General features: G+C 41.6%; 3 long non-coding RNA genes across 3 annotated transcripts; 2 read left to right on the top strand and 1 right to left on the bottom strand.

Moving 5' to 3' along the window:
- Nucleotides 1-2,957: 2,957 nt before the first annotated feature.
- On the bottom strand, nt 2,958-4,293 carry LOC146716536 (uncharacterized). Its single transcript, XR_014919217.1, has 2 exons — nt 4,124-4,293; nt 2,958-3,448 (listed from the first exon to the last, which is right to left on the bottom strand). It is a non-coding gene; the product is annotated as an uncharacterized LOC146716536 (long non-coding RNA).
- A 6,400-nt stretch (nt 4,294-10,693) lies between these two features.
- LOC146716535 (uncharacterized) lies at nt 10,694-18,225 on the top strand. Its single transcript, XR_014919147.1, has 2 exons — nt 10,694-11,404; nt 15,712-18,225. It is a non-coding gene; the product is annotated as an uncharacterized LOC146716535 (long non-coding RNA).
- Nucleotides 18,226-20,367: 2,142 nt separating this feature from the next.
- Nucleotides 20,368-23,801, top strand: LOC146716534 (uncharacterized). Its single transcript, XR_014919228.1, has 2 exons — nt 20,368-21,099; nt 23,620-23,801. It is a non-coding gene; the product is annotated as an uncharacterized LOC146716534 (long non-coding RNA).
- Nucleotides 23,802-25,574: the final 1,773 nt, after the last annotated feature.

The following is a 25,574-nucleotide window of genomic DNA, read 5'->3' as shown; positions in this document are numbered from 1 at the left end:
ATTGGATTCCTCTTTTCGAACACTGCAGGGGTCACGGTGGTTTCTGATGAGGTAAGAGAACTTATCATTATTGAGTCTGATTTCGAGGTTCTGCTCCTTCTGAAGCATTTGCAGTGCAGAGACCATTAATAGTTTAAAATGTGCGGGTAGGTGGGGGGTTATATTGCAAAACTCTGATAAGGTTTCACCCATTCACTTCAACAGGAAAAAATGTTATCAACCACAACACAGATGTTGTGACATCATAATACCCAGTTCCAGTATATGCAGAAAGAACCTTTATCAGCAATTCTATTCCTTTAGATGTTTTTGTGTACAGCACTCAAGCAGTTACTTCAAAAATTGTTGCTGTTGTTGTATAAACTCAGATTTTTCAAAACAGGTCATTGATGCATATCTGCACCGTGTTATTGAGAGACGAAAGGTAAGTAAGAAATGTCATTTACCTACTGTGGAGCAGGGAAATTATTTTACTGCTATTGTTAAATAATTGTCATCATTACCATTGCATTAATAATATAATCTGGAGTTTATATTGCATTCAGGGGTTGAACAGTGTCTCTTTCAGAAAGACTGAGTTGCAGGCTGACAGGAAGTTGTATGCAGACGTGAAAGCAGATAGTTATTTTGAGGAGCAGGCCAGACGAGGCCATTTGAATTACTAGGTTATTCAAAATGATCATTGCTGTAACAGAGGAACAGATAGCTTTAAGAAGGCCTTAAGCAGTTATGACTATTTTATACACAATGCATATCTGTGCTTATTAAAGAGTTGGAGCTCGGTCAATTAATTGGGGGTCGGAAGCTTTGTTCGGCGCGATGTTCGGACAATCTATTGTGCAAGTGACTTGGAGCCATAGAAGGAATTGCAATACATGCTTACAAAACACTTATATATCAGATCATTTTATATTAAGGTTTTAGTAGAGGTTCTTGGTTAAAACATTTATTTAGTAGAAGACATACACATAGTCTCAGTGAGCCTCTGTCCTGGTGAAAGGTCAGAAGTGCAACAGGTGAATTGAGAAAGAGCATTTGAGGACGAGACACAGACAGTAGGAGGTGAAGAGGTGACACAGAGCATGTGAGGTCAACACATACACACATATTAGTTAGACTTATTTAGAGGAGAGATTAGTTATGTCTCGACAAGAAAGAGGAACAATTCACTTTGAGACAAAGAACGGAAAGTACCAAGCCATGAAAATAGAAGATGATTTTCTGGGTGAAAAGTCATGGTGATGTTGATCTGATCTATGTATAGAATGTATCTGTGACGCATGAAGGGGCGTCAGTAAATCAAACCCTGATGCTATAAAATATCTGTTCATGCTTTGATTAAGTCGAGGACTACTGGCTGTCTGCGTACAGAGTGTCTTCCCACACGTGTGTTCATTAAAATCATTGTTTGACCAAGAGCTTCTGGACCAAGAGTGGTTTGTACTCTCCCTCCTCAATTTTGAACCTTAACACTACTAATTTTGAAATTAAAAAAAAACACTATTTACTGTTCTATAACATTTTTGTATACTTGTGCAGAATGCTGCACACCTGCTGTTCAGTAGTTGCAAGCTCGTTGTTTTCTGGGCAGTTCAGATGCCTCAACTGGTATGTTGAAAGCTCAGAAGTGGTCCAAACAGTTGACTCCTTTCTGTTGCTGAGGAAAGAGTTCGGTTCCTTTAAAGAAGACTATATTTGAAAACACCCTGAGACGCATGGTACCTAAGTAAATCCAAATTACTCTGCACTTCCAATCCCACAGATGAAGTTCCCAGTTGAAGACGTGGCTGTGCCCTGTGAACTTTGGTACACACTGGATTCTTGTGGTATGTGTTCATTTTGTTATTAATTTGCATAATTTGTTGTGAAGCAGTTTCTTGCACAAAGTGTTATTTTTAAATAAGTTTTCAGTGGCACAAACAATTGTAATTTTTAATTTAACTTTTTCTTTAGATTGTCAACATTTCTGCACAGAAAATACTGCTCATAGACCCCATGGGAATGAAGGTGTTTATGACAGGAAAATTCTGCGCAACTGGAGGTATGTATGATACTGAGGTGTTATTCTTAGATTAAAAAAAAAATCTTGTTTCATTACAAACACTTTTGTTCAACTAGGAATTTTCTGAGGATGAGAGGGCATGAAGACACCATGGAGTGGCAGTTACAGACTATGCAACACAACAAGCGACAGGATTCCAGCAGTTGTGGAGTTTTACTGTTAAAGGTAACCCGTATTCAAATGATTCAGTTTCTTGTTAGCTAGAATTAAGACTTTAAGTGAATTTAAGTGAAGTGAAAGTTATTTCGGTCAACAACAACAAAGATGATCATTTTACATAGAAGTACTTAATCATACAGTAACTGAAAAAGGAATAGGCTGAAGCCTTGTGGCTTATAATTATCCTATCCTTTACCTAATTAAGACTTTACATTCTAATTATGATCAATCTCACAGTTTGCAGAACACTACCTTGATTTTGGAGAGGTCAGTGAGGTGTCAACCACTACAGAGCCAGTTGTGCTGGAGCGAATGCAGATAGCTTGCACCCTACTTGAAAATCGAGGTAAGTCCAGTAAAGTCCTTATCACGTTAGTGCGTACTTCCAATTTAAATAGTGCTTTTCAAACAGCACAGTACAAATAGTGCTCTTCAAACACTTTCAGATAAGACCCTTCTCAAAGTCTAATTTAGACTAATTTTCCAGGAAGTATATTTGGAAAAAATGTACTATTATTTTTTAATTATTCAATAAATAATGTTTGATTAAAACCTAACTATGATTGTGTTTCAGGGAACGCTGAGGACTACTGCATTGTTTTCTCCATGTTAGATGCTAACGCTGACCGCAGCATGATTGAAATGGTAAAACAAAACAAAAGAAAAGAAACACATAAGTCTTAGTATCATTACTTGCCAATCATAATTAAAATGTTGAGTAATAGTATTCACCAAACAGAATATGAGCCATTTATTTTTCCTTTCCAGGTGCAGTGTGAATCTTGCCAAAGATGGGCACATTTTGCATGTGAAAAATATAAAGAGAGCAACCAAGAATATAAATGCCAAAAATGTAGCCAGAGTCAGACAGAGACTGTGCAGAGACTGTAGAAGGACAGAGCAGCAGCAGAGCAGTCCAGATACACTGATGATCCTCTGTCAGATCCAGAGGGACACACAGGGATGATGCTGGACTCTACATTGTGTCTGACAGTGGAGCTGTTCTCAGAGCAGTTCACTCTGCAGCACTGACAGTCATCTGCACTTCTTCTCATTCCTCTGTCAGTCACTGCTGAATGAAGCTCTCCTCTCCACCTCCCAGTAACATGGCCCAGTCAGAGCGTCTCTACACACAAGCTGCTGCTGCTTCAACCTCTCTGGATCATCAGGACACAGCTCCTCCTCTCTCAGCACACACACCGTCCTGTTTACCATCATAGCCTCCACCTGCAGAGAGAAGAAGGAAGAGCAGAGGAGATAAACGAGTGTTTCCAGAGACTCTTCATCAGCTGTCAGTCAGTGATGCAGCACATCCAGTATAAAGAGCAGCAGGGACTTCAGTGCTGGGACTGTACTAGGACTCATTGTTGCTTCACTTTTTCTAATCTTTGGATTTTTATTGAAGTTGATGAAAATGTTTTTCCCTCCTAGTTTGAGTTTGGACTTTCATTCATTAGAAGAACCTTGGTGTGTCCACTCTGAGCTCTGTAGGAACCCCAACAACAAGCCCAACAATCCAGATGGACGGTTCCAGCTGTTAACTGGAGGAATTCCATCCAAACATCTGCTCTCACTAAATTCTTCCTCACCTACAGACTGTGTTCTTCACTGCTTTAAACTTGGAAACGAATGCAGTCATTGGTCTGCGTGCTGCTTTGTTCAGAGAGCTGATTGGCTGTTGACAGTGTTTGATCAGAGCGTGTCAGCCGTTACTATGGTGACCATAAAGGTCAGAAACAGGAAGTGTTTGTGTCCAATCCTGAAGCCTGTCACCATTCTCCTCTCACAGCTTCACTGAGAAGCTGCAGCTTTACAGGAAACACTGGATCTTTGCTTCATACTGACTGTGTTTAGTACAATACTGCTGACAGCACCACCCACTCACTCCATCACTCTACTTACACCAGAGTCTCCAGTCTGTAGTCTGGACTCTGCTGAAGATCAGACAGCTGCTTCACATCTGGATCCTTCAGGTTATTTCCCCACAGCTCCAGCTGTCTCAGATGGGAGGGGTTGGACTTCAGTGCTGCTGCCAGATAATCACAGCTGATCTCTGACAAATCACAGCCCCACAATCTGTATAAAGAATGAAAGATGTAAGTTTATTAGACAAAGTGTGAGCTTGAAATCATTCAGTGTTTCATCATCTGTTCAGAGCTGAAGAAGGTTCAGAATGTAGAAGTTTAGAAAATGGAAACTCCAAACAGCTGAAGCCAACAGGAAGCAGCTTCAAACAGGAAACTGTGCAGAGTTTCAGACTATATGTCCTGATGCAGCCAGTTGGATTTTGGAGATTTGAATCTCTGTTCTGTGACTAAGTCCTTGAATCATTTCTTCCAGTTGGTCCAACAAGACAGACTAAGTGTTGGACATGTGTTGTGGCTCCATTATGGGAGCTTCTAAATGTGATGTGATGGCCCCTCTGGGTCTGTCAGGTCACAGGACTGAAGAGAGCTCAAACTGGGCACACAGTTGTTCCAGTCTGGACCAAAGACTTTATACTGGGACTGAGGGACTGCTTTGACTGCACCCACTGGGTGTTGACTTGATCAGCATTAACCCCGCCCCCTGACTTTGATGGGTGAAGCTGACAAATAAAATGTATTTATGAACAGCGATGCAGGGCCAGGAGTAGCAACGTGAATTAAATAAATACATCATTAAATAATTCATTAAATGTGTCAGTAAAATAATTAAAATAGAAAACAAACCAACAAAATATGTAATTAACTAATTTGAATTGTACATAAATACTTAATGAATTATTTTAAATGAAATTAACCGATAATTCATTGTGATTTTGTTTTGTGTTTTGATGAGCTAATAATCAGCTCTCTTTTTCTCATTGTTGTTCTAAGCCGCTTATCCAAAGGTAAGGCACTACCTGTTGAATTATTTCCAAAGTGTGCCAAATTGGACATTACAAATTAAAGTCTACTCACTGAAATTACTGGGGAATGTCTGCTTTGATTTTGATGAGAATCTCATGACAGTACTGAGGATTTAATGCAGTTGGACTGCTAAAAATGATTGAATGCGGTTGGACCGCTAAAGGATTTAATACGGTTGGACCGTGGAAAGCAGTTGGACTGCTGAGTGATTTTAGTATATTAGGGAATTTGGTTATTGTTTGGGGTGGAGCCCGTATTGGTTATAAGGTTGGACCTGCTTCAGTCTTACACTTTTTTGGCTGTTTTACTGTTGTTCCAAAGTATTATAAATTATTCAAGAACGTCAGTTGGACTGATAGGAAGCACAGTGCTCAGAGGTAACGCTTGCCAATGCCAAGGACGCTTAGGCATTGTCCTCGAAGAGGGATAGTCAGTTGGTCACTGTGGAGCTTGGGGCACTCCAGAATAACTAGGAGTTAGAGTCTCCTTACCGTTTGGAACGGTAGTCTGCGCTTTTTTGGCCAGCAGAAGTTGGACTTCGGGCGTGTAACTTTAACTTAAAACTTCGGGGTAAGCCTTGGCTGTGAAATGCCAAAAATAGAGCTTCAGGCAAAGTTTGGGTTGGTTGACGCTTTTAAATTGAGTTAGGGATTTTAGAGATGAGGCCAGAAACTGTTGGACAGATACTGGTTAATTGATCACAAAAAAGTTGGACTTTATCGGTTGGACCGTTAACTTAAATTTGTCGAAATTGTTTAGGCGCTAAAGCTGACAGATGTGACAGTGGTTGTAAATATAAGACGTCTTTGTAATATAAAATAAGAGATCTCTGTGTGAAAGGAGTCTGAGGCAGTGCTGGAGCTATTTTTAGACTGTGTGTGTGTGTGAGTGTGAAAATGCAAATTAGTCAGCAGTGAACTGTTTAAACCACAGTTGGTTTTACAAATATTGCTGCAAACATTGTTGAGTGTGTGTTTAAGACGCCATTTATGTTCATTAGAGGGCTATAAATAAAGTTTTGAGTTGCCGTAGTGGATGTATAGTAATTGACTGAGTTTTGATATATAAATATAGTGAGTGCACTGTATATATTTAAGACTAACATATTACTTTTAGGAGTAACCTCTCATCAGCAATAAATGCTGGTGTGTTTTATTTTTTCTATTCTATGTGTGTGCTGTGAGAATTAATAGAGGTTTCAATTGTTTTCTTTGACTTGCTCTTTCTGATTATGAAAGGCATGTCTGAAATACTCTTACGAAAGCGTGTTGTGAGTATATTCCTCAACTCTTGTCACAGTTTAAGTGTGTGAATGCTGTGAGTAGCAGGTTTTGAGTGATTGGGTGTGATTTGTACAAAATAATAAATAATAATAACACTATGAAAGTTGATAGTAGAGTGAGTGCAGAAGTGGAAGTGTGAGAGAAAAGGCGGTGTGTGTGTGAGACGATCTGACAAACGCAAAGAATTTAGTATATTTAGAAGTGTGTGCGTGAAATAAGGGTGAATTGTTTTAGATCAAGACTTAGTAAAACAAGAGTTTTATTAGCCTGTAAAAAAAACAAAACAGGAGAGATAGAAACAGAAAATATGGTTCTGAGCAGCTGCAAGGTTGACAGGAAATGGTGTGTGTGACAGGAACTTTGCATGCCCATAAAAGGAACTGACTGTGACAAGTGAGCACACAGAGAGAGAAACATACGAGGTAAACTCCAGGCAGATGAAGCAAATGGAGGTTTTAAGAAAAGAAATGAAAAGGATATTAATTGTATGCTTTAGTGTGTCAATACAGGTGGACTTCTTTCAACCTAGAATCTTGAGTACAAAACCATTGATTAACAGAATTGGGAGGAAAACAGGCCAGATTTTGGCTTAAAATTTTACAGCTTGACCTCCCACTTGTCCCGATCCTGAGAAGAAGCTCATAGGACAGTTAATCTCCTGATGAAGACCGACAGAACATCGTGGACTTCAAGAATTAACAGCAGGCAAAAGACAGTGCAACTGAAACTACACTGACGATACCAGCAGCAGCATGGAAGAAAAGCACGTGATGGAAAATGCACGGTGAACTGCAGGCTGGTAAGAACAGTGTGACATAACTGTTTAAAGACACTGAATGGGATATTTTGCCAGGCTGGGATTTAATCTAAAAGGAAAATACTGAAAAGAGCAACAGAGAAGAAACAGATAAGAAACAGACTGTGTTTGCTGGGGATCACAAGACAACAAAGGACACTAAGAGAAGGGCACAGGGGCCAGTGGGAAGGTGAAGCCCAGACGAGTTCGACTGCGAGAATAGAGGGTACAATTGGGTTGAAATTGAAGCCGGAACTCAGGATGGTTTAGGGATGTCCACGTCACAAACAAAGAGGTAAACAAAAAGAAGGTAAAATAAAGAGAGAAAATAACTGACAATTACATTAATGAATAGAAGACACACATACAGATATTACATAGATTTATTTTTAGGATAAAGGGGAGAGCTTATACGTAGAAATGACTTTTTATACATATTGCATTTTGTGCCTTTAAGGGAGTTGTGGCTCAATTCGTCTCTTGTGGGTCACGAGCCTTTGGCTAGCGCTATGATTAGCCAATCTACTGTGAGGATGATATGAGTTATTGAAGGATTGCACACGCTTACAGACATATAGAGTCCATAAACACACATGACAGTATTGATTCCAGGCAAAAGGCCTCAAATTAATTTAGCGTTTAACTGAACTTGAGCTGGCCCTGTACCAAGTGACAGAAAAGAGGAACTGAATAGGAGTTTCTTGCTTTAGAGAAGGACCAAAGGAAGGAAAGCATATATTTTGGTTAAGTCTGATAAACTAGAATGAGAAGGTATTGTTACATCAAAGGAGCAAGATGAAATAAAAAGGCTGTACCAAAAACAGGCTATAACATAGGAAATGTGAGTTTTAAAATGAAGTTAGTGTTAACACACAGGAGTTGTTTCAAGGCAGCGTTTAGCTGTGATAAAATGTATGCAGGAGTAATTGCTTATATGTTTAAACTTAATTGATTAAAGTGGTTGTTTTTTTTTTGGATCTTTTAGTAGAATAGGCGCTTATAATGATTTTCTTGTGAAAGGAGATTCTAGGTCAGAGTGGAGGCCTTGCAGCAGCGAGAGTTCTGTGTACAGGATGTTGATGATTAGATAAGGCAAGCGACAGGAAACGCATGCAGGGACGTGAAAGCAGCGTTTTAAGAGTTTTAAAATGATGAGTAACGTTGAAGAATATATATAAATACAAGTCAATAAGTCAAGAAGATAATTAGGATCAGGCTTTTGATTAAAGAGTCCCAAAGATGATAAGTTAGGGAGGTGCAGGAAAAGGTGTTTTGTTTGCTTTACACAAGATCTCGGCGACCACAGGGGGGTGAGGATGCTGGAGGCCCGAGGCATGATGGACCACAAGAGAGGGACGCAGAAAAAACCTAATCTTACGCATGGAGTGTTCTCGAGGGGGAGCTGGTGTTTATTACTGGACCACTTAGAGGACATGAGGTTGTCTGATTTGCTGAGCCAGAGGACGGCTAGAGAGGGTCAGAGCGGGAGTGGTGACCCCGATGTCCATGATGCCATGGATGGACATGGAAGCAGCTGAGTGGGCCGAGGAGTGACCCAACACAATGTATTGTGACCTCTGGTGTTCCAGAGGTCGAGAGAGGGAGTATTGAGATTGGAGAGATATTTTGCTGCTATTGTTAAAGGCTCATGTTCTCACTTAGATCATCGATTTCTACTTACATTTCTTTCTGGGAAAAATGGGGATTACTTTGGAAACAGGAAGTATTTTCCCCAATAAGCAGCCCTGGATTAGTAAATCACTCCAACATGTTCTCAGGCAGAAGAAGCTGTCTTGTTATGAGGGAGAGAAGAAAAAGATTGAGGCACAGAAACTTGTTGAAAGAGAGATAAAGCAGCTAAAATCAGGTGTAAAAGTAAAGCAGAGGATGAGCTGAATAAAGGACACTCAAGGCTGGCTTGGAAAGGAATGAAGTCCATGGTGGGGATGCAGAACAAGGAGCAAAGATGAATGTGATGCTGAATCAGCAGAAGACTTGGACTCATTTGATTCCAGCTTTGATATCATTGATTTCAATGAAGAGCTTTGTGATTGTAGCAAAGGGCTGGTAGCTCTGAGAGTCCCACTGATGAGGTGTTTGTGTGGAAATCTCTTAGTGGGACCAAAGAGAGAAAAAGCCCTGGTCCTGATGCTGTGGGAGGGAAATGATTGAAGTGTGCTGTGAGGAACTGACTGGGAGGTTTTCACACATTTTCCAGTCCTCCTTGGAACAACAGGAAGTTCCCAGCACATGGAAACAAAGGTTAAGTGTCCTATGGCACTCAGTGATGATGGTGCTGTGGCCCCACCACCTCCACCTCTTTGTAAAGGAACTAACTGTCATCTGAAGCTTCAAATGGAACTAAGACTTCCTCCACTAGGTGGCAGTGTCTGATGAGAAAGTGTTAGTGGAGCTGGCCTGGAGTCAGAAACAGGAAGATGCAGGATTTGGGCTGAAATGGGGAAAAGTGGTTCGCACTAGTGCCTTAAAGCAAGAAGGTTGTAGGTTGAAGCTTGTTGGCCTTTCTGTGGAGGTTGGATGTTCTCCCACAGTCCAATGAAATGCTGCTTAGGTTCATTGGTGCTTCTAAATTGGCTGTAGGTGTGGATGTGAGAGAGTGCTTCTCTGTCTCTCTCTGTTGGCCCTGTGATGGACTGCTCACCTGTGCAGGTGGACCACGCCTCTTGCCCTATGACAGCTAGGGCACAGGCTGCAGCCCTGTGAGCCTAAGCTGAATAAACAGTTAGCAAAAATGATCCATAGTGTTAGGTATTTTAGTACCATGGGAGCATTTACTGGATATTGTTTTATAGTGACATTGTACAGGAAAACTCTGTCATTCAATAAGGCCCCTTTGTTTTAGTTATTTTTCTCTTTGACCCAAGAATTGATGTGTGAGAATCACAGGCTGGTACAAGGTTGAAATACCACAGAGATCACTCCCTCAGCTACATTAGTTTCTTAATCTTTTAGACGCCTGTTGAAGGCCAAATGGTTTGTTTCAGATTTCACTAATGTAAGAACTCTTCGTTTTGTGCCTTGAAAATATGTCGCTGAGATAATCACAATTGTAGCTGAACTAATAAACTACACAAAGGATGCTTCTTCACCCAAGGGCAGGAAGACGCTGCCTTATCTTGGTCTGTACTGGTTTAAACTGATAATCTGCTGTCTCATGAATTTTACCCTCTATATAAACTGTTGTACTTGTGAATAAAGTTGAGTCACTTTGGGAAGACAATCTAAAGCAGTCTCTGTTTTCTTGTTCTCCCAAGCTGCTCCCGAGCTGCTCGTACTAACACGCTGAATGGCATGCTTGAATATTACTTGAGAATATATTTGACTGTGTTACAGACTAAGGGACATTCTCTGCTGATAGGTGAAGGTACATTCTCTGCTGATAGACGTCCACGCCTCGGAGGAAGCCGATCCACGGAGTAGGCCCTGGAAACAGTTTCCTTCAATTTTGGTGTCGAGAAGTGGGATCCTGACGAAGGTAGGCACTCGTCTTTTATTTTATAAGACTGTGTTATGCCTTTCTCAGTGATCCACATAGAAACGGGATACGCTGACGAGGCCTTCTTCAGTGGCCCACATAGTAACAAGTGGGATACACTGAGGAGCCTTCTTTAGTGGCCCACATAGAAACACAGGAAGTTGCCTGTTGTTTTGTAAAATAAAAGCAGAAAGGACACAGGAAGTTGCCTGCTGTCATAAACTAAGAAGTTGCTCACCAGCAGAAAGGACACAGGAAGTTGCCTGGGGTCATAAAACGAGAAGTTGCTCGTTAAAAAGTGAGAAGTTGCTCACTAAAAACATAAAATTGCTAGCAAAAAATCAAGTAACCTCAGGTGTGCCACAGCAAAAATAAAAACTAACTTAAATCCTTCAAAGCGTCTAAACCCCTCTGGAAATCACTGACCATGGGTCAGAATAATTCAAAGACCTTAGACGGGTCCGATAAAAAATCAAAATTAACTGTAAAACCGAAAAAAATAAAATATAAAATCACAAATAGCGGCTCAGTACGACTCCCACTTCCGGTTACGTTTAACCCACGCTCGCGAATCAATGAAGACTTCCATGATTACGTATCCAGAACATGCGGAAGTGCTTACGTGACTGATTTCGTCTCGAACTTAAGAACTATAACTTTAATGCATCCTAATGTATTTCCGGAGCCCTATCCCGAACGATTATCGCCAGAAAACAGGTCAGTAGAAATGTTAAATACTATTTGTGATAAGAAAAGTAGGCTGATTAAAAAGTCCTGTAAAAAATATATGATAGAATGTCGTGATGTGACCAATCGCATGCTACCACTATGGAAAAAAGGACCCGAGCCAGACGTAAATGCTTTAAATCAAGCCAGTGCAGGCTCTAGTAAATCCACTGCAGAAAAAACTAGCCTTATATGCCCATCCGTTCAACCTACGGCTCCGCCGCCTTATGATGAAAAAACAGAATTAATAGCTGCTGCGGCGGCTGCACGTCATCAGCGCGTATATCCTGATTTAACAGCAGAATCCCAAAAGAGTGAGGAAGGCACTGAAATGACACCTAAATCAGAAGAAGATGACTGGTTTAACCTAGATCAAAGACAGGAACGAGAATACACTGAACGAGAAAGAGAGTTACAGGAACATAAAAAGCAAACAAAACAGTTAATGGCAGAGTGTGAGGAAATCATGAAAGATCCTTTAACTGAACGTACGGAAGCTGAACTGCAGGAAACCGTTTCTGTCATAGATAATCATGTTCAGCGCCACACTAGAGTAGCAAATGGTTTAACTGTGCCAAAAGCAATAACTAACACCAGAAATTTAATAAGGAACTACTTAAAGCAGAAAAAAGAGGAAAAAACTCAAGAGGGCCCCCACAAAAACACCCGTTATAAAGAAAAGCAGGGATCACAATTTAATGACGTCAGCACCTCCCTCCCGTTCATGATAATAGGGGACATGTGTTGCATTCAACCCCCTAAAATTTCAGAGTTAGCAGCAACCATTAAAGAACTTCCCGATCCTCTACAAAATCCTACAGCCTTTGTTTCTGCATTACAGAGAAGTACCAGATACCACCACTTGGGTGGGCCTGACTATAGATATATATTATGTCAACGAATCCCAGGTGTGACTGAATCTCAGCTTATTGAAGAAGTAGAGGAACTAGACCCTAAAAACGACCAAGCAGCCAACACCACCTCGTTTTTGTGGATAAATGATGACAAAATCGCAGCCTTTTTTCAAAATCTAAAGAGATTTCTGCTCACAATGTCTAGAGATAAAATTGATTTAAATGCAGTAACCATGTGTAAGCAAAAGCCAGATGAATCCATTCTAGTGTTTATGAAACGTTTCACACACTGCTGGACTAATGAGGCATGCATGCCTGAAGGAGGAAATGATCAGATTTTCATAACAACATTCTTAAACAATATTCATCCAGAATGTTCACAACTATTGAAGCTGACTGCCACTGATAATCTCTATGACATGAAAATAAAGAACTTTATCACACTTGTCAAAACAAAAGCTGGTGCAGATCTTTTCCCCAACAGCACGAAGGCTAAAAGTGTTAAGATGATGTTGAACTTTGATGTTGAAGGCTCAGAGGAAAGTGAAAAAATGATGTATGCAGGGGCCCCGCCCCCTCAACAAGCGCAGCAGGGAGATTTCAGAAGGAAAGATAGGAGTGGAGACGTATGTTTTTATTGTGGAAAAATAGGACACTGGAGGACGGAATGCAAATCAGCAGCAGGTAGATCTCAACCACAAAACACAGGACCAGCTCCTGCCACTAGGCGTAAGCAGAGCTCTTACAGACAAGGTAACTGGCAACGCAGACAGGAATCACATCAAAGAAACGGCCCCTTTGCACTTAGGCAGCAACCTTATAATCCACATTTTAATCCCCACCCATATGATAACGAAAGACTGGACCGACAATAGGGAGGCCCAGGTGAAGATGAGGGACAGTGTGAAGCACTACACACGATGCTGCATTTGCAATTGTCCCGTAACACAGAAAGCTTGCCCATGTTAGATATAGAGATAGGTGAAAAGATTTATTCCTTTTTAGTTGACAGTGGAGCCACTAAAAGTTCACTGTCTGGAAAATTCTATAATGGGCCTGTTTCCTCTGTGTGCATCAACACCATGGGAATAAACGGAACTCTAGTGCAATGCCCCAAAACTCATTCTCTAAAAACACGCTGGGGCCCAAAACCAGATGAAATTACATATCATCCATTCATAATTATTCCAAACTCGCCTGTGAATCTATTAGGCAGAGATTTAATGGCAAAAATGAACTTGTGTATTTCATTTAACACAAAGGGTGAAATGTTTGCAGATACTGATAACAGCTATGTTTTCTCTGCCCTATGTACCGACATGATGGAGAAGGAACATCCTCTGTGTCAGCTGGACCCTCAGCAGAGAATGAACTCAACATCCTTTTTGTCCGGTACTCTATGTCACACACTGTGCCAAAAAAAAAACGTGTACAGACGCCACTACCAGGTAGCCCCATGCCTGGAAGCCACATATTTGTTTCTCTCGCACTGTTCAACAACATGATAACTGCTCACACCAGTGAAGGCCAAACAGTGGTTTTGTCACATAACTCAGACATAGGCTATGACATCACTGCACCATGTCAACACATAGATCTAACCTACCCCATACACTGTACTATCTCTGCTGTCACATTGCCAGCTGAATATCAAAACATGACATTATGGTCAAGAGGTGAGAATGATGTAGGATTTATTGACTGTACACCTTATCATGCTCAGCTGAAAAACAACAAGCCGGTATATGTCAAGCAATATCCCATTTCCGCTGAAAAAGCCGCAGCCTTAGACATCATCATAGGAGATTTATTGACAGCTGGAGTAATAAAGCCCACAGTATCTCCATATAACACTCCTGTCAATCCTGTGCCAAAGCCTAACAAACCTGGCGTATGGCGTTTCACACAAGACTTAAGGCAAGTTAATGCAGTCATTATGCCTCTGCCACCTATTGTCCCAGATGTTCCCAGCATACTGACAGGTATTCCAGCAACAGCTACACATTTTACTGTGGTGGATTTGTGCTCCGCCTTTTTCTCAGTACCTGTGCATGAGGACACACAGCCGATATTTGCATTTACACATAGAGATAAGCAGTACACATGGACTCGCTTACCCCAAGGCATGGTAGACAGCCCTGCGGCTTTCTCAATGGTAGTACGTGCTACCCTGGACGGCTTCACTCCTCCAGAGGGCTGTACTCTGATCCAGTATGTAGATGATCTCCTCCTCTGTGCTGAAAGTGAAAAACTATGTCAAACTGCCACACACATGCTACTCCAGCACCTCCAACAGACTGGCCACAAAGCATCAGCAAAGAAAATGCAGTACTGTCAGACTTCTGTTCAATATTTGGGATTTACACTGTCTCACGGACAACGTTCCATGACTACAGACAGGGTCAAAGCTGTGACCTCTGTCCCTAAGCCCACTACACAGAAAGAAATGCTGTCTTTCCTAGGCATGGTGAACTATTGCAGACAGTGGATACCAGACTGTTCTTTTCATGACCACATTCTGCGTGAATGCTGCAAAAAAGACAAGCCTCCTCGAATACTGTGGTCCACAGAAATGACTGCCTCTTTCAATGCATTACAGGGAGCGCTGACCTCCGCCCCTTGTTTGGGTCTGCCTGACTACCACTTACCGTTCCACCTGTACGTCACAGAGAACGGCACAACCTGTGCAGGTGTATTGGCCCAAGAGCATGGCTGTGGCTACCGTCCAGTAGCCTTCTACTCAAAGGTGCTGCCAGCAGTAGTTCAGGGGATGCCGGCCTGCCTGAGAGCAGTAGCAGCTTGCTCTATCATGATAAGGGACTGCGAGAAGCTCACACTCTCACATGACACTATTCTACACACCAATCACCAGGTCACGACCATTCTAGCAAACATAACTACACAACACATGACCGCACAACGTCGCTCAGGTTATGAAGCTACACTAACTTCAACAGCAAATCTCACTATAAAAGCAAGCAGCACACCCAATTCGCCAGCACACTTACTCATTCGTATGCTGTGTTCCTCTGACCGACAGGATGGTTCAGACGACCCTGACGATCATGATTGTATGACACGTATACAGGAATCCACAGCACCACGCCCAGACTTAGAGCAGACACCAATCCCAGACTCAGTCATTGTTTATGTGGACGGGTCCTGTTCAAAACCAAATGACAACTTATTTCTTTGTGGCTATTCGGTGGTGACATTGCCTGACATCATACTAGAGGCTCACTCATTACCATTTCACTCAGCACAAAAAGCAGAACTCATGGCTTTAATACGCGCCTGTGAGTTACATGTGGATAAGCGGGTAACAATTTACACTGATAGCCGTTATGCATTCGGTGTGGTGCATGACTTTGGCACATTGTGGAGACAAAGAGGATTTAGATCTGCTGATGGAAAATCGATCGCTAATTCTGATCTTGTTCAAAGACTTTTGCAGGCTATACAGCTGCCATCGGCAATTGCAGTTGTTAAAACGAAGGGGCACAGCACGGCTGACACAGACGAAGCAGTGGGAAATGCTCTTGCAGACGTAACCGCGAAAGCAGCTGCTGCCTCACAGCAACCACCCAGAAGGGAAGTATTATCTTTGCCTTTACAGCTGCCACTTGTCACGCTCCCAGACTATTTAGAAACAAATGTTGACCTAAAATTCATACAAGAGCAAGCCTCTGCCTTAGATTACACTTACTGGGAAAGTAATGATTGTACCTTAGATAACAGAGACGGCTTATACAAAAACCTTGAGGGTTTGATTGCCCTCCCATCTTCACTACTGCCAATCCTTGTCCGCCATTTTCACGGTGTGAGTCATGTCGGACAAAGAGGGGTAATAGGAGCAATAAAATCAAGATTTGTAATCAAGAAAACATCACACGCAGTAAAACGCATATTAGCAACCTGTCTAACATGTGCACGAACTAATGTAGGAAAACCAAAAGCAAAACATCAGCATTTACCACAACCAGATTTCCCATTTCATACATTACAAATTGATTTTACACACATGCCAGCACAAGGAAGCATCAAGTACTTACTGGTAATAGTGGACCAATTTAGTAAATGGGTAGAAGCTTATCCAACATCAAAAGAAACTGCAGAAGTAGTCTGTCAAAAGTTGTGCAATGAAATAATACCCAGATTCGGAATACCTCACCAAATTAACAGTGATAGAGGACCTTCATTCACATCAGAAGTAATTCAAAAGTGTGCTAAAACTCTAGCAATAGACTGGAAATATCATGTGCCATACCATCCTCAGAGTTCAGGAGTTGTAGAAAGAATGAATAGGACCATAAAAAATCGCCTGACTAAAGCAATGATAGAAACAGGAATGACCTGGATCAAACTACTTCCTCAAATCCTCTGCGAGATTAGAATGACTCCATCCGCAGCAACCAAATTATCTCCATTTGAAATAATCATGGGAAGACCGTTTCCAACACCATGGTCAGCCTCCAGAGGGGCACCGCTATTGGAAGGGGACATAGACACTGCATTGTCTGACTATGTTCATAACCTGGTAGAAACACTGAATAATAACTATCAGAAAGTTTGTCTCTCTCAGCCTCTCCCTTCCATAGATCCAACCCATCCGTGGAAACCAGGAGATGCGGTGTTGGTAAAGTCGCTAAAACCAAGGGCACTCGGGGAGGCCGCGTGTTCCAGCCCCCAGACTGTACTTGCAGTGACGAGAACCAGCATCCTAACAGACGGACAACCTCAGTGGATTCATGCCAGCAGGGTTAAGACCAGCCCCACCAAACCACCTAAGGCGTCGGATCAAGTAGATGACGTCTCCGGCGAGCCAGCGCCCGGATTCAATACACCTATAGATGACGACTCAGGCGAGCCAGCGCCCGGATCCAATCCACCTACACACACACAATCACTGATTAACACACAACGTCGGAAAGAGCCAAGACTCAGAAAGCCCTTTGATCCCCCGCCTGAACAACAACAAGGTACTCGAACATCCAGCAGGAACAGAAAGCCTAGAGTACCACACAATGTCTAACCTGATAAAGATAGACTTGTTTCATCCTGATAATGGAGAAAATGAAATGCCCATTGTCATCACAAGAACCTGGGACCAGGCCAGGAGACGACTAAAGAACTGTCTTTTTTATATATTTAGGTTATTAATCATATCTACTGCATTAATCTTAGGATTTTTATTTACTATTTCGTATTGTAAAGTGCAACCCTGTTCACATTTCTGCAAGCCACATTTTCAATGATAACCCATATAGCTACTAGTACAGCTACTTCAATGTATTTGCAATTAGCACAAATTGATCCTGAGGATGTGCCAGATGTTACCAATGATGTTCCTGATGTGTATATTGAACATTAGGTTGTGAACTATTACATTTTATGATTTGCTTTTTATATTATGTTATTACATTTGTGATTTTTCCTTTCTATTTGAGTTATTATTTTAAAAAATAATAAAAGAGGGGAACTGTTAGGTATTTTAGTACCATGGGAGCATTTACTGGATATTGTTTTATAGTGACATTGTACAGGAAAACTCTGTCATTCAATAAGGCCCCTTTGTTTTAGTTATTTTTCTCTTTGACCCAAGAATTGATGTGTGAGAATCACAGGCTGGTACAAGGTTGAAATACCACAGAGATCACTCCCTCAGCTACATTAGTTTCTTAATCTTTTAGACGCCTGTTGAAGGCCAAATGGTTTGTTTCAGATTTCACTAATGTAAGAACTCTTCGTTTTGTGCCTTGAAAATATGTCGCTGAGATAATCACAATTGTAGCTGAACTAATAAACTACACAAAGGATGCTTCTTCACCCAAGGGCAGGAAGACGCTGCCTTATCTTGGTCTGTACTGGTTTAAACTGATAATCTGCTGTCTCATGAATTTTACCCTCTATATAAACTGTTGTACTTGTGAATAAAGTTGAGTCACTTTGGGAAGACAATCTAAAGCAGTCTCTGTTTTCTTGTTCTCCCAAGCTGCTCCCGAGCTGCTCGTACTAACACGCTGAATGGCATGCTTGAATATTACTTGAGAATATATTTGACTGTGTTACAGACTAAGGGACATTCTCTGCTGATAGGTGAAGGTACATTCTCTGCTGATAGACGTCCACGCCTCGGAGGAAGCCGATCCACGGAGTAGGCCCTGGAAACAGTTTCCTTCACATAGATGGCCTGAAATCCCCCAGTTAGCAGTTTGGTAGATAGCTATGACATGCTAATCCCATCCAGCAGCTGTATTCTACCTGTAAGCTGATCCCTGCTGAGCCAAAGCACTTTTTCATATACAAATTAGAGATGGCACGATACCACTTTTTTATGTCCGATACCGATACCGATATCATAAATTTGGATATCTGCCGATACCGATATGAATCCGATATAGTGTTTTTTAATCAACAAAACTGTTTTTTAAAATATCTTGCTGCATTTTGCAAGTCTGCAAGTTCATACTCAAGTTTAAAACAACAACTACACTAAAGCTATTCTGTTATACCTGTATACAAAAAAAATATTTCATAGTTCAGCAATACTGATCAATCTAATAAACTTAGACCTACACCATCCTCCCTATTCTGGTATTTTAAAGAGTACTTAGCGTAAATATTAAGCAACCTAACTAATAGGGTTCCAACTCCCAGCAACAACAAAAATAAATAAATAAAAAATAGGGAACCACCCCTCACGCGCCACCTCATGATGCTTAATCGACGTAATCAACCTTAATTTGATGCAGTGTAAAAAAAAAATGCACAGAAATCAATTATTTTTCAAGAAATATTAAATAGATTCAACATCTTTCTTCAACAAAATTGCAGACTGCACAGATGGTACCTTCCCAAAGTAAAAAGTACTATAGCTTACTAGGGTATATATATTAGACTTAATAGTCACTATATACAGTAATGGACTTCTATTCATTTTACATCAAATTAAAACTTTGGGTGTCAGATAATTATTTATTAAAAGCTCGACATTTTAAATGAGAATAAGAAAGAAAAGTATGTCTTTGTGCCCCCTTTTCCCAGTTAATGCCCTATCGGCCCCCTGGCTAAACTTTGCTAGATCCGCCCCTGCACAGTTACCAGCCGTCAGCTACATAGAAAAAGATCCTGGTGTAGAAAGTAATATTAAATAAATTCTAACAACAGCTGATCAAGCTTAAACGTGCTGCTGTTGTTCAGCCGCTGGTTTCCTCTTTCTGGTGCAAAGTGGGCCAAAAACAAACAAGAGAGACGGACTCGCCACAGAAAAGCCGATCAGCTGATCATTAAGCAGTTTCACGATTGAAGTAGCAGCCGGAGAGCGAGAGGCAGTCGCTCGTTAAGCTTAACGTGGGAATGCTTTACAAACATTCAGAGATGGACTTACACACTTGCTTTACTTCTCTCGGGATAACTTTGTCGGAGATGAAATGCCAGGTTGCTAGCGAAGCTCCACATGCTATCCAGACCACCGACAGGTCCTGCATGCCACAGCTGCTCTATCACGTGATGCATACTGCTCCGACGTGCTAACGTCGTTCTGAGGCGAGTTACGGCGTGTTGCAAGTTTTGTGAGGTGCTTTCGTGATATTTAATGGATCGGATTACATTTTTTATTTTTCTCCGATATCCGATCCAGTAATTTAGGTCAGTATCGGACCGATACCGATACGTAATATCGGATCGGTCCATCTCTAATACAAATTACAACCTTTAATAGAAACCTATTGGTCAGCATCTTATTAGCCTGCTGTTAGCTTCATTCCACAGAAAACTGAGAGAAACTAACAGAGTTGATAAAGAATAAAGAGAAATGTGCTGATTTAAAGCCTTTGAAGTGCTTCAGATGATCTCTGTCCACTTCTGTCCACTCATTCATTCATGTAAGCTTTCTAATGCAGCTTTGATCTTCACAGTCTGCTTCATGAAACTCATTCTAACCCTGAATGTCAGAGTGTTCCTCCTTCTCTTTCCCATCATTCATGCTGGCAGTGGAGGAGATTTGGATGTTGGACTGTGCTTTGGATGATGTGTGTATGTTTGTGTTGGACTGCTGTCTGTAAAGCAAACGCACATTTTGCTTTGGATTTCAGTGTATTAGATTATTCTGTTATTATATGTTACCTTATATATGTAATCAAAGTAGTTGAATTAGAATACTGCTGTAGATCACATTATACCCTTTAATATAGAGTGTGTGAGCTGTATGTAGTTTAGTTCTCATTATACTTTTGAGTTAACAGAACATATTCACATATTAGTTCATTAGATAAATGTGCATCACTCTGTATCCTTGATCTGCTGGGAATGTATTACACTGTTTTCTTGACATGCTTAATTGTTGAATCATGAAGAGAAGGTTGTAAGCAGGAGACTCTGTGTCTAAAGACAGGGGAGATAGATAGACCACATTCCACACCCCCACCTTACAGAAAGCAGAGAAACAACTGCCGAGGTCATAACTTAGGCGCTGTAACAGAGAAAAAAATGTGATGTTTTGGCTTTTACGACTAGCTGGGGGCCACTAGAGACTATAAAAAGCTGAGCAACCCGTCACCATTTTGAGACATGTGCCTGACCCTCTGGTAGCATCTCTCCCGTCCGGACGTTGTAATGCTCTGACTGTTGAATTGTATGGAAATAAATGATTGTTGATTGAGCATTGATACACCGAGTATTGTCCCTCCTTCAGCCCAAAGATTCAAAGAATTGGGAGATTTCAACAACTTGGTGCCGTGTGACCCGGATCTTTGGTGTGCTGAGGAGGTGTAGATTTGGCCTTTGGTGAGATCGTGGGGCAAAGTGAACAGAAGGCCGGCCTAAAACAGAAAGGTAAGCACAGCCTGTTGTATTATAAATACCAAATGTGCATATTGGGCTTTCCAAATTAATCTGTTCGCTGAGTCACATGTATTTTCACAGTAAATTTGTCGGTGTCTGGTTTTTGGCGCAAGATACTAACAACATAAGTTGAGGCTGAATTCCAGTGTGTTAAATAAACTGCTTCTACCGAGATACTAATAACATACTACGTTGGACTAGTTGCAGTAATCTGCTTCTACCGAGATACTAATAACATACTACGTTGGACTAGTTGCAGCCACTTTACCTTCCACATTTAATTTTGTCTAATACTGGCTTCTGTAGCAATAATACATTAGAATTTATTCTGAAGACGCGGCCATTAGTCTAGTACATTGAAGTCGAGGTTTGTTTATTTTGTTTATGGTGTCAGTGACGTCCTGGCTTTTGCCGGCTATGAAATAGAAGTTGATTTAAGGAAAAGCAGATGCTGGCTTCACGGTGCAGTTGAACGCTGGCAACGCGAGAGCGAAACACGTCCGTAGGTTTGGTTTATGATACGGCGTGTTCCGGTGGTGCGGCCGTGAAGTGCAGTAGTGGTTGGTGCTAGTTTTAGTACATTGGATAGAGGTTTTGACGGTGGTTTGTGGCGTCAGTCGAGTATAAAGGGCTGCGGTCATAATACAAAGTAAAAATTAAGTACATAGCAACACCTGGTTTATGATGTCAGGTATAATTTCGGGGATGCAAGCATCGCTTTTATGATGCGACTTTGCCCCGTGGTGGCGGTCATAAGCGCAGAGAAAGGGGTATTTTGGTCTATGGTGCAGTGTGCTTTAAGAAGATCTAATAGTTGAGCTCAGAGGTTTCTGTGTAAAATTCCCGCTGAGGAAAAGTGTTGTGTGTGAGTGTGAAAGCGCGCTCTGGGTGAGAGAGTGTGTGTGAAGCTGCGAAGCGCGCTCTGGGTGCTGTCTTGTGGGTAAAGCGCGCACTGAGTGAGAGTGTGAGTGAGGCGCGCTCTGAGTGTGTTTTTTGTGTGGAGTGTGAAGCGTGAACACAGTGACAGTGACGGTTGATGTGTTTGATTAGGAGGACATTAGAGCAAATACACATTTTAGGATCAAAGGTTGATGCCTAGTGTACCTGTGGAAATAATTTTGCCCTAGGAGTGGCGACCCTCCTGTCCGTGGACGTGTGGCCAGGACCGGCGTCGTCCGGGTGCCGAGGTGGTGACTTGGGGAGGTGAGGGCCCCCGCATAGCTACGGAAATAACACTGGAACGGCCGTGTAATCACGGGTTCACATTTATTCCGGACTAGAACAAGACACATTTTGCGAACAAACGTTAAGTCTAGATTAGTAAAGAAATATAAAAAGGTTGAAGTCCTCGTTTCAGTGGTTGAAATTGTTGTGTGCCTGTCCCCTGACGAGTGTGAAATTAGAATAAAGAGGGAATTTGGAGCCACATAGAGATAGACGGGCATAATTGGGTGTATTACTCTGTGGTGTAATAAAAATAAAAAGGAGAGATAGTAAGAGGTGTGCAGTGGAGAATTATGGAGGAGTACAGAGAGGAATGTGTTGGGAGACTGGCGTACAGTTTACGCTGTCAAGGTAGGCGTGTTGCCTGCTTATCTGTTTAACATGTGATGAAAATGAAATTAAATAAATCTCTTAGTGTGTTAATACAGGAAGCTGCGGACCTGGACCAACTGCCCCCACAAGCACAGCGGCCGAAGCAAAATTATAGGTAATGGGAACCACACCCAGCACGAATCAGCAGCTGTGAAAAAGACAGCAGCGAGGAGAGAATTAGAGGAGAAATTAAGAGAAGCTTTAACACATAAAATTGGGGCCAACGGACTTGTGGAGGTTGGGAAGGCGTCCGGAGCATCACAACAAAAAGGTGAAACAAAAACACACACAAGCAGAGAAATCTGAGAGAAAGGCTCCTTTTAAGGTAACGCCTAGTTTGAGAAAAGATAAAATTAACCTGCTTTTATACAAATGCACATACACGCAATGAAGAAACAGCTTACACTCATGAACACGTGAAGATTTTCCAGCAAGGTTAAAGAAAAATTAACATACTTAAATGATGAAGTCTATACATTACTGACAAAGAAACCCTCTGGGTTGCAGGACAACAATTTAACTAAAAAAAAAAAAAAGGAACACTGGTCTAACCAACCAGGCAAGACACAACAAATTTAGTGGTTAAAAGATTCAAATTGTGACATGTTTTCTGTTGATTGATTAATAAAAGTGATTACTGAATGAAAGAAAGTTCCTTTTTTGGGCTTTTAAACCTGATCTTAAGAATTTTAACATATACCGGTGTTGTCCTGTCAACTTGGTGGGTTAGGAGTTGATTATATCGGGAGACAAAAAACAAAAAAAAGGGGGAGAGAAGGCTGACACAGGGCCTGGCCCCATTGCCTCCCCTCTGAATAACACAGCCAACACAACATCATTTTCCTGTTCGTTTGTTTTTGTTTTTTGTTTGTTTTTGTTTTGTTTTTGTTTTTTTCTATACATATTTAATTACAGGCTGCTTTGCCGGCCCTGAAAGCCGAGGCTGACTGGACTCCTGCTCTCCCCCATACGTGACACTGACCAAATGCTGCAACAGCTGGACCCACAACAACGACCTGAGAATGTCAACAGACCTGCAGGAATGTGATCTCATGCAGCCGAGACGGAGAGCACTAAACCTAAGGCCCGTTTCACTACACGGGGGAAAAATTCCCAGACTGCGTCAGCTGACAGAGCTGTGACGAGACGCCCGCCAAGCCCGAATGAAAAGTAAGGCCGAGCGAAAGAATGCTGACCTTGATAACTTTGCATTCACACTGTGCAGGACAGTGATGGACCAACACAGATGATCGGGTGGCGAAAAAGGGCGTGACCGAGACAAGAGGAGTAACTGAGGACAGAAGGCACCTCAGAATGGACAAAAACACAGAAGAAGATGCAGGTTTCACCTGCGGTGAACATCGACACTGGAGAAAGGACTGCCCCAATTGGGGTCAGAACCAGGACGGACAGAACTTTGGGCAGCAGGAGCAGCAATGGTCGCAAACGAACTGAAAAGGAGGGGGGGCAGGACCCCAGGGCATGCTTCAGGCCGTGGTTTACCCAGAACACCAGAACAGGAAAGTGATGAACACAAACACCCACACAAACACCCACACAAACACACACATCTACATGCACTGACTCAGAATGAAGAGAAACAAACACACACACACACACACACACACACACACACATTGGAATGCTGATTCACTGAGAAGTGATCCACATACACACACACACACACACGCTGATGCAACGAAGAATGCTTTGCTTATGCTGATATGCAAAATGCTGCACACAAACATCCCAATGCATAATTTTTATGAGGAGCTATTGATTACCATTAAATACTTAGAATGTGTTATATGTCACCCAGAGGGTATTTATGTAGATTTTAGGAATAAGGTCTAAAAAAGTTTGGTTATGAAAACAATGTCTGTGCGTGATGTCTGTTTATGGCTCAAGGCCTTGACTGAATTCTTTGCTGTGCTTCACACAGCCCTGATGAGGAACAGTGGCACAGAGTGAAACTGATGAATTAATAGTGTAAGTTTAGGTCGGAGTACGGCATTTTCTGTGATTGAGTTTTAATTCAAGGAGGAACAAAAGGTGTTACGGTACCTGAGGTTCTCATTCCCACACAATATTGTCCCGGCAGGAAGCAAAATGTTCCTGTGAATTTCTGGTTGATTGTTTGGTTTTGTTTAGTGCTAGCTTGATTTTATCAGTGAGCTTTGGCTTGTGTTCTTTCTCGTAAGCGAGAGAGGGATAGTTTTATGCTTGGACATGTCTGCAACGGGCCCTAGTTTGTGTTATTTTAGTAGTATTTTGTTGGTTATGTCTGTTTTCGTGTTTGTTACAGTGCACTGGAGAAAAAACATCTGAGAGGTGTGATCCACCGGTGGTGATATGTTGATATTTTGTGAGTTTATGATTTAACAATCAGCTCTTTAAACCAGGCCTGAAAGATTGAAATTTAAAGCGCTATGAAATATTTTTACAAAAACAGTTGCAAAGTGTGCTTCTCCATGATTGTAATTGGCTTGGGAGAAATTCACTTATAGGGAACACTGAGAAGTTCTGAGTCTAAAAGGATTGCACCGAGTCAATCCGGCCCAAAAAACAACAAGGAATTGTTTTTCTTTAAAATGATGACGTCATCTTGCTGGTGATGGATGCTCGAATAGGTTGCGCGTGAGACTCCATTATCAGCAACATCTGGTATGAATGTGTATGGAGGTATGCATGTGAATGGACTGTGATGGACTGACGACTAAAAGCTTTGACTGACTTGATACTGAGACAATGACTGCACCCACTTTAGGACTAGTAAATGCCAATAAACAATTCACCCAGCCGGCAAGAGAAGGGTGGATGCTTCGCTTTGTTTTGTTTTGTTTTTTCAGGAGCAGGAGGATAAGAGAGAC

The sequence above is a fragment of the Copadichromis virginalis genome, linkage group LG3 (genome assembly GCF_057382275.1).
Source record: "Copadichromis virginalis isolate Kocher_CV1m ecotype Utaka linkage group LG3, C_Virginalis_male_GT1.1, whole genome shotgun sequence".
In the NCBI taxonomy this organism is placed as follows: domain Eukaryota; kingdom Metazoa; phylum Chordata; class Actinopteri; order Cichliformes; family Cichlidae; genus Copadichromis; species Copadichromis virginalis.
The sequence above is the reverse complement of the archived record's forward strand: the minus strand, read 5'-3'. Positions and strand labels throughout refer to the sequence as shown.